Source organism: Piliocolobus tephrosceles, chromosome 20, assembly GCF_002776525.5.
Source record: "Piliocolobus tephrosceles isolate RC106 chromosome 20, ASM277652v3, whole genome shotgun sequence".
Lineage (NCBI taxonomy): Eukaryota > Metazoa > Chordata > Mammalia > Primates > Cercopithecidae > Piliocolobus > Piliocolobus tephrosceles.
Window position 1 is genome coordinate 56,047,961 of NC_045453.1, and position 10,411 is coordinate 56,058,371.

A 10,411-nucleotide genomic window follows, 5' to 3' on the forward strand; every position below is an offset into this window, starting at 1 on the left:
TAAAACGTGGAATCAACCTGGATATCTAACAACTGATGAATGGGTTTTTTAAAACGTGGTATGTATACACAATGGAGTACTATTCGGCCACAAAAAAAGAATGAAATCTTCTCATTCACAGCGACATGGATAGAACTGGAGGATATAATGTTGAGTGGAAATAAGCCAGGCACAGAACAGAGGATACTAGAGGCTGGGAAGGGGAAGGAAAGGATAGGGAGAGATTTGTTAGAGAATACAAAATTGCAGCTAGTTATTAGATGGATGCAAAAGTAATTGTGGGTTTTGTTATTAAAAGTAATGGCAAAATGAGCAATTACTTTTGCACCACCTAACAGACGGAATAAGTGTTAGTGTTATATAGCACTGTAGAATGGTCTTCAGCAACATTTTTAAAAACAAAAAAGTAACTATAAAGAATATATTCTATAATTTCAAATAACTATAAGACAGATATTGAATGTTCCCAACACAAAGATATGATGTGTTTGTGATTATGGATATGCTAATTATGCTGATCTGATCACTATATATTATACGTATCAAAACATCGCTATGTACCTCATAAATATGTACAATTACTGTATGTCAACTTAAAAATTAAAACTTTTTAAATAAAAAGAATCCACCAATTGCCAGATCACATACACACACCACCCCCACTGTCATAAACCCCGACTGCAGCCTGCCCAGGCTCCCTTCCCCAGGATGACGCGCCCTTCCCTTCCGCTTTATATGCTTCTGTGTCCTTTCTGAGCTGCGTCTTTTCAGAGCTGCATCCTTTCTCCAACAAGACCCCTTGACAAATGGGCACCACCTCCCCAAAAGGCTGTAACTTTCCTCCCTCCTGGAAGTGGCACACAACCACTGACTGACTGATGCAGGGGTCCAGAAGGCCAGCCCGTTCATCTCAAGGAGAGATTGCTCCACAAGCCCAACCTAGACTTTACAGGAGTCACACCCTGGCTTGGTTCCTTCCCCTGCCTGTCCTGCTCTCCTTGCCCACTCTCCCTTGAGAGCCATCAATAAATCGCGTGCTCTTGGATCCCTGTCTCAAGCCCTGCCTCTAGGGAGCCTGACCTAAGTCAGTCTCTAACCCCGTTATCATGACCTGTGTAACGTTTTCCAGACATAGAGTAAAGTTCATGGCTTTACTGCTTTCCTTATGCTCTAAGCAGGGACCCCATTTCTCTCTCCTGTGACAGCAACATCACCAACTGTTCCAAGGCAGGATGTTTTCAGGGGGGGTGTAACAAAATGATATAGCAAAGGTTGCTGCCTGGGCATTAGAAGTAGAAAACCACATCCAGATGGCCCAAGCCAGTAGCTGGGGATACAAACCTCACCATGTCTTTCCCACCTAGCAGAATAGACTCCCCGCTTTCCTGCCACTTCCATTAAATGGACCATTCAGATATTTGCCTGTGAATTTCAAGTGAGCCACGTCCTGTTCCCTAATATATATTGTTCATTGCGGTGTGTGCTCACTCTCTATCTCTTTCTGCCTGACTCTTCATTTCTGCCTCTCATGACCCAAGGATGGAGGGCCATCAGGGCCAATAAGTAATAAATCTTCAGATTTATTTCTTATCATGATGGTGTACTGAATTTGCATCTTCCATCTGAATCGGGGGCTACTCCAGGCCGGGTTTTTCCTGGGATGCCAGGGAGAATACGAGGGCAGGATCCCAGGCCACAGTAATCGTCAATCAGGCAGAAACTGGACACAGGCCAGCAGAGCTGCAAGGACACCTGCCAGTATAAACAACTTTCTCACGTGAAACACACCCTGGTCACAGTCAAGACAACTAAGCATTAGGTTATCGGCCATGTAAAAGAAGTATCCAGTGCACAGCACGTGTAGACACCCATGCTCAGCTCCCCTCCATTTCCTGGCAGGGCTGCTAGCTGCTTGGTATTGGACCCCCAATTTAGCTGGGGGCTGTCAAAATAAAAGGTCCATGCTACCTCATACCCAGCACCATAATTATGTTGGCCTATCTCTTGGAAAAGTCAGTGTGAGGGATGTGGAGGGGGGCAGGGCGTTCTGAAGCCCTTACTGGGCACATTCATACAGGTGAGTACTTTCTCTGTGCTTTTCAGCAGTTGTGGCAAAGCACATCAGCACCACTGCAGGGTTACTGTGTGGTAGACCACCCATACACAGACCCTGAGGCAAGAATTCAAAGCGTATTTGGGAGGTGACTCATCCCAGGGTATATTAGCTCACTTTCATACTGCTATAAAGCACTGCCCAAGGCTGGGTAATTTATAAAGGAAAGAGGCTTAATTGACTCACGGTTCAACATGGCCGGGGAAGCCTCAGCAAACTTACCATCACCGCAGAAGAAGAAGGGGAAGCAAGGCACCTTCCTCATGACACAGCAGGAAAGTTGCTGCGTGAAGGTGAAAGGCTCCTTATAAAACCACCAGATCCCGTGAGAACTCACTCACTATCACGAGAACAGCAGCGAGGAAAACGCCCCCATGATTCCATTACCTCCCACCTGGTCTCTCCCACACACGTGGGGATTGTGAGGATTACAACTCAAGAGGAGATTGGGATAGGGACTCAAAGCCTAACCATATAACAGGGAGCACCTGAAGCAGGTGGGGAACTGAGATAGGGAAAGGCCGAAGCCAGTCACAGGTGTGTTCACGAGCAGGTTATTGCAGTGGACCATTGGAGTCCAGGCTCTAGGAAACTCTGGGGAACTGTGAAGGATTAATCTCAAAGTTGTTCCCCCTGTGGACAAGGATGCTAGTTATTGATTCACCAACTGCTGTATCTCATTGGCTAAGGGCTGCTCCTGCGAGTGTTAATTTCCCCAGTATTTTGGCCTGCTCTGCCTTTAAGCCAAGAAACTTCCTAGCTAGAGACCCCTTCAGACAGAGAGCTGCAAATATTCGCCATTGACAGCTGTGGGCATGAGGGAATGGGGGTGCCATGGGAACGTGGTCTGCCGCACTGGCCCACGTATCCCTGCAGGTGCCACACCACACTATTGTCTTCATTCAGACACCTTAGTTGGTGACACAGGTGCAGGAAGAGAGGGATCCAGGAGTCAGGATGAGGAGTCGGGGAGGGAAAGCTCCTCGTTATAGAGCAGACCTGAGTCAGGGCAGTTGAAAAGGAGCCAGAAAGGGTTTCAAAGGCACAGAACAACCACTCATCCACTGGCACTTCCAGTCCTATGGGACTTGGACCAAAGAGTACCCCATGGAGCAGAAAGAGCCTGTTATTTCCCAATCATCATTCCAGGTCGTGAGGCTCCAGCAGCACACGTGGATTGGTGGGTTGGTGCTGGGGCATCTCCTGTTCTTGCTGCCTTCACCTATGCTCCCTAATCCTGGCCACAGCTTCTCTTTACCCTATGGAGAACCACTCACTCCTGCAAATACGATCCCATGTGTGAGAACAAGCTGGGCCCCTCAGATGTCTGCTCCTTGGAATTTGAACCTGGAGCAGAGGGATACTCTTTGTCTCCAGAGATGCTGTAACAAAGGCCATAGACTGGGTGGCTACAAACGACAGAAACTTCGGGAGGCTGGAACTGCAAGATGGAGTTGTGAGCAGGGCCCTGCTCCCTCTGAAACCTGTAGGGGAAAATTCTTCTCTTAGCGACTGAATGTTTGCTATCATGTGTTGAAATATAATCCCTAATGGGATAGTATTTGGAAATGAGAGGTAATGTGGGCAGATCCTTTATGAGTGGGATCAGTACCCTTATAAAAAGAATCCAGGCTGGGTGTGGTGGCTCACACCTGTAATCCCAGGTATTTGAGAGGCCAAGGTGGGTGGATCACCTGGGGTCAGGGGTTCAAGACCAGCCTAGCCAACATGGTGAAACCCCGTCTCTACTAAAAATACAAAAATTAGCCAAGCATGGTAGTGCATGCCTGTGGTCCCAGCTACTCAGGAGGCTGAGGCAGGAGAATCACTTGAATCCGGGAGGCGGAGATTGCAGTAAGTTGAGATTGCGCCCCTGCACTCCAGCCTGAGCAACAGAGGGAGACTCCATCTCAAAAAAAAAGAATCCAGAGACCTAACTCACTGCCTTTCCACCATGTGAAAATGCAGCAAAAAGACAGTGTCTGCAGTCTGGAAGAGGGCCCTCACCAGAACCCAGCCCTGCTGGCACCCTGATCTTGGATTTCCCAGTCTCCAGAAATGTGAGAAATAAATTTCTGTTGTTTATAAGCCATCCAGTTTATGATATTTTTTACACCAGCCCAAGCTGCCTAGAACACCTTCCTCCATCTTGTAGCTTCTGATGTTTGCAGCCAGTCCCTGGAGTTACTTGAGTTACAGGGGTATCACCCCAGTCTCTGCCTCTGTCACCACGTGGCCAGCTTTGCCCTATGTGTCTCAATCTCTTCTCCTCTCATAAGGATGCCAGTCATATTGGATTGGGGTTCACCTTACTCCACTATGACCTCATCTTAACCTAATTATATCTGCACAGACCCTATTTCCAAATAAGGTCTTATTCACAGGTACTGGGGGTTAAGATTTCAACATATCTCTTTGTGGGACAAAATTCAACCGATAACAGACATGAATCCTGAAACCATATGGAGCCCCTTCATCCCAAAAGACGTGCCTGGAGGGGATGCCCTTGATTTTCAGCTTGCCTTGGTTCCTGTGCTTTTCAAAGTCTACTTGGAAGGTTTTCCTTGATTCTGTGAGCTGTATCTCCATATCCTTATCATAAGCTCCTTTTCATTTTGTTTTTTTACCCTCTTAAGACAGAGTTGGCCACATAAACCTACAAAAAAAAAAAAAAAAACTCCCCCAGGGCTTCATATGCACCTTATAGTTTGAAAAGCCTTGAACTATGGTACCTGAAAATGTTTTGTAAGCTGTAAAGCAATAAACACATACATTATCAATACTTTATTTTCAATTGTTTACTATGTCTTCCTGCCCAATTTCACTTACGTGTCAAGAGCAGTATCTCAAGGGCCTGGTAGAGCACTTGGCACAGTCCAAATATTTAATATAAGGCAGTGTGTGCTAACAATATATACTGATCTTAGAGGAGGAGCTCTGACCCGTGGCTGGAGAGAATATTAATAGGTACAATCTTTTCGGCAAGAAAAGTGGCAATTATACCAAAACTTCTTAAATACTCATAATCTTTAACCAAGTAATTCCACTTCTAAGAATTTGTTTTAAGGAAGTAATTAAGCACATGCACAAAGATTTAGCACAGGCTTATATTGGAGGAAAAAAATGGAGATAATTCAAAAAAATAGGCTCAATGGAAGTGAGATAAATCATTTATATCCAAACAAGACAAAGCTCCACATTACATTAGGTATTATGGAAATATATTTATCACCAGTACACTGACCAAGGAACACTCCTGCAGTGTTATTAAAAAGAAGAAGAAGAAAAAAAGCTATTTTGCTTACCCTTCTGCCTTTTGAGACAGGAGAAGGGGTATTTATTTTCCTCTCCTTGGATGAAAACCAGGGGTAGCTTTCATGAGACATCTGGGCTCTCTTAGATCATGAAAAGTGCTCCAGACACTGCTGGTCATTTAAAAAAAAGAAAGAAAAAAGAAAAAAATCTCAGTTTGGTAATGGTTAGTCCAGTTCAATGTAATCAATAAAATGTCAATCTTTACTCAAAGTTAAAATTTCTTCTTCCTCCAGCCGTTGTTACCATAGCCTCCCTGCAGTGCTAGTTCCTAAAGGATGGGTAGGAATTCTACAAGAGGAAAGGAAGGGAGAGGGCAGTCCAGATGGAAGGAACAGTCCAAACAAAGAGGAAGACAACAAAGGGCACACCATCCTTGGTGATGCTGAGAGGAAGGGACGCCCTCACAATAGCAACACCGTTTCAGAAGCTGCCGGAAATTCAACCTATTAAAACTAAATAGAATTGGAAATATGCAAAAGAGACTGTGTGTGTGTAAACAACCTTGTGAGCCATTGAGGGCAATGGTTTGGAAGTTAAATGGGGGCAAATTCAAATCCTAACTTTGCCATTTAGTAACTGGGTGCCCTTGGGCAATTTCCTTAAACTCCCTAAGCTTCAGTTTTCTCATCTGTAAGATGAGGAAAGACTCTTAGGTTATGAGGATTAAATGAGATAATGTATGCAAAGAACTAGGCACTATACCTGGGACATAGAGAGTGCTTACAAGCGGTAATTGCTGAAGGCTGCCTGGGTGAGCCAGAAAACTCTAGGCTTGAGCTCATCCCCCTCTGCCCCCCACCCCCACCTCCACCCCTACACCCACCCCCTAAAGATCCGGAATTGGAAGCAACTGTGCCATCTGCAATTTCTACTACGCAGTTGAGGTGGCCCCATGCCAGGAACCATCCTCTTCCCAGAACCATGATGAGAGGGAGGTGGTCTTGGGAGCCACAGGGCAAGACTCACGCCCAAACTGGGCTCAGAAGGAAAAACAGACACTTCCTTCAAGTAAGCGCTTAGAAAAGATGAAGACTTTCAGAGACCAGTGGGAACTGGAGTCCACAGAGCCGTTCCAGGAAGCTCTGAGTTTTCTAAAGTAAAATTGGGATCTTCCTGAGATGCTGGAGATTGGGAAAGCAAGACCCAATAATGACAAATTACATTTCTCACCAGCCCACTGGGAGGAGGGGAGGAGGGGAGGAGGGCTGGGAGAGGAAGTGGATATCAAATATTTTTTTAAAAATTATTCATTCTAAATAGTCCCACACCCCTCTCCTTCCCATCCAGCCTCCCATTCCCCAGAGGCAACTATTTCTAATTCTTTTTGCTCTTTCTTCTGGGTGTTAAATCTGTATCTCCATAAAGGCCATCCTCGTTACTCAAAATTTCATATTTGTGAATTTACCCACTAGGTAAAATTTATTTGTAACTCCAAAATCAGTACTCACTGTGCTTTTGCAGTTGGTAGCAAAAACACTGAGTCACCTCTAATGTGCCCAGCGGAAGTGGAGCAAGGCAACATTCTGTCTTCCTGTTCCTGCTCCACAGAGATGTCCGGAGGATGGAGACTGTGGGCAGCATAGTACGAGAAGCTCCAGCGCGGGAGCCTCTAGAGCAGGGTTTGAATTCCAAATCTGGCATCTATTAGCAGGGTGGCCTCAAGCTAGTCACTTAACATTTCTAAACTTGGAAAAAAATGTTTTAATAAAACCTAGCTGGGATCCCATTTTTGTTTATGTTAGGGGGGCTGGTGAATATTTATTTTATTCTATGGCTATAATCCATTACTACCATTAAATATTTTGCTGCTCCCATTGTCCCAGACTGGCCCTTAGGAGCTCCTTTCAGGTGCCTCCTGTGTCCTTCTGACATGCCCCTGTGGGTTTTCAAGGGCGTCTTCATTGACTGGCATCACAAGGTGTTCCAGACTCATCTTGTGCTTTTCCATCCCACCTCCAGAATCAACCATCTCCTCAAGGCAGAGCAATCTTCCCGTGGTGAAAGGCTGAGTATCGAAGAGCAAACCAAAACCACAAGCAAATCCTTCAAGCCTCTGCTTGTATCACACCTGCTCATTGGCCAAAGCAAAAGACATGGCCAAGACCAAAATCAAGGTGCAGGGAAGTGCACTCCACTCCAATGGGAGGAACTACAGAGTCCCATGGTGAAAGGTATGAATGTGTAATTCCAGTTTAGACAGCATGTCAAAGTGGGGAATAACATTCCAATCTCTCACTTTCCCCTTACTTCTCGGCCTTTATTTAAAGCATACTGAACTATTTGCTGGGCTACAAAAAGTATAAACCTGAGTTGCCCTTAAAGCAACCATGCTAGCAGTTGTATCCATATTCTAAACCCAGTAGTCAGGTAGAAATATAGACAGCAGCAGACACCCATAATAATTATAATAGTGTATTAATATAAATCACAATAGCATTTTGAAGGCATGCTACACATACACGGGCTCTTTCATTTACTCTTATAATATTGCTATTATAATAAGGGTTTTATTCATTTGCCTTCAATAGCTACTTATGCCAGCTTCGGTTTGAATAAAGTAGTAGTTTGTTTTCTCAGCCCAAATTATGGGCTCTCGGTCAACTTGGACCTCCAGCTGCAGCAGACGGCCTCTCCTGGCAAAGCAGTTTCTCTCCTTACCTCTCTTGTCAGCTGGCGGACTCTGGTCTGGGTAGAGCTGCTCTATCAAGACTGCTGAAAGAGCAAGAAGTCATCAATGTAAACCAACATTCTGAATGCTCCCCACTATTTCCCCTCTTATCACAGCCTCACCCAGCTTGCAGTGTGCATCTTCAAGAATTGTATATAGTAGTTGAAGCAAAATTTTGTAGCTGAAGCAAAATTTTGCCACTGCATAACAAGAGTCACCTGCTTTCCAGCCTGTAATGTGTGTCCCCTCCTTGCTCAAAGCCCTGCCTGCTGCACTTAGTCAATTCTACTTTTAGTGTTGTTCCTTGCAGCATCCCACTTCCGGTACCACATTCTTTGTCAGTAAGAGCTCTTAGGCACAAATAACAGAATCCACTATGGCTAGCTTAAACAGAAAAATAATTAGGCAAGTCATCATCATCATCACAGATGACAGGGTCTTGCTTCGTCATAGTGGACATAACCTGACAGGCCAGCAGGAGAAAGGGGCTTGGAGCTAAGCACCAAGAACAGAGTCTGAAATGATGCCATAGGACTAACACAAGAAGGGAATCACCATTGAAGAATCTGAACTTGAATTTACTGCACCTGCTACTGCCACCCACTAGCACTGACATCACTTCTGCCTTGGGACTTTAACCTTGCAGCCTCCAGAAAACCATCACCACTGCCACTACCACCACCACAGTCATTCCTGACACCACTCACATCAGAAAAGATGGAAGCTCCAAGTACATCCTGTCTCTGAACCTCACTCGCTCCCAAATTAAAGTCATGCCTGAGTGTATCTGAATGACACAGCCTAGGTCATAGGCGTGAGCCCTCGCTGCAAGCAAGGTTGGGAATTTCAGTTCTGACTTCTAGACTGCGATTAAAACATAAAGATTTCCACAAATATTAAGGAGGCCGTTCCAGGGATGATGGGCAGCCATGAGTATGACTGATATTTGCTACAATCATCAAGATACTTTCAAGTTAGAAAAGCAAAATGCAGAACAATATGTATAGACTACTATCACTTGCATAAGAAGCAGAAATTGTCTACATGCACAGACTATCTCTGGAAGGTTTCAGGGGAAACAGGTAACTATTATCTCCAGGGAAGGGAACTCAGTAATCAAGGATGGGAGGAAGATTTAATTATCACTGTATATTCCCTTGTACCCTTTGATTAAGAAGGATGCAACGTAAGGAAGAACAGGGGATGGAGGAGAAGAGGGAAGGAAGGAGAGAGACACTGTGTTTCTTGCTTCTCTCATTCTCACAGGTGGGCTCCAGCATGGCCCCCAGCAAAGCCATTTTTACTCATCTTTGCTCTTTCTCATTCAGCCCTGTAAGTACATTGAGACACACCCTTTTCACCCTGGCAAGGAGAAAACTTTAGAACTTGCCTGGGCATAGAAAGTGCTTATTATCCATCCAGTTGGGGAGGAGGGTGTAGCAATAATAGGCACATTCTGCTTCTTTGCACTGAGCAAAATGTGTTCTCTACACATGTGAACACAGCTGCCATTTTGTATGTGCCAAGGACTCCATGCAAATAAAAATATATTTTAGGTGTCTGTTGCCATTTCTAAGTCATCAGACATCTAGCAGGTTTATAAGTTGAAAACTTAATAGAGAACTTTGTATTGGGTAAATGTTTATCAAAACCATCAATCAGGAAAAAAATCCACTTCTTTTCTCCTTCAAGCAGGTTTCTTATTCCACCTAAATCTAAATTAACTCTACAGAATTTTTAGTGAAAAGGTGCTAGAGGAAAAAATCACTTGTGCTTAACAAGTTAAAGTAGCTGAGACTTTCAAAGGCCTCTACTCATTTATTTCCCTTTTGTGTTCAGTGAATATGGAATATGGCCACATCTCTCATTCAGTCTAATCTACCCATATCCCAGACATGATGTGACTTACTTTTTTTTGTTTTGTTTTGTTTAAACTGAGACAGGGTCTTGCTTTGTTACCCAGGTTAGAGTGCAGTGGTGCAATCATGGCTCACTGCAGCCTTGATCTCCCAGGCTCAAGTGATCCTCCCACCTCAGCCTACCAGGTAGCTGTTTGGACGAACCGAGGCAAGATGGTGCACTTCCGGGTTCTTCATCCCCACCCCCAACTCTTCCCGCGCGCGCGAAAATGCAGCCGGCGCCCAGGGAGGGTGCAGACCAACTGGGCATGCGCCAGGTGACGTCAATCTGAAGAGACCAAGATTTACCTGGTCGCACCTGCGGAACGCCCCTGACACGCCCATGCCCCACCTATTGCCCTCCCACTCCTAGAAAAGCCGCTCTCCGCCATTGAGCCACGCGGCCTTCTCACAGCC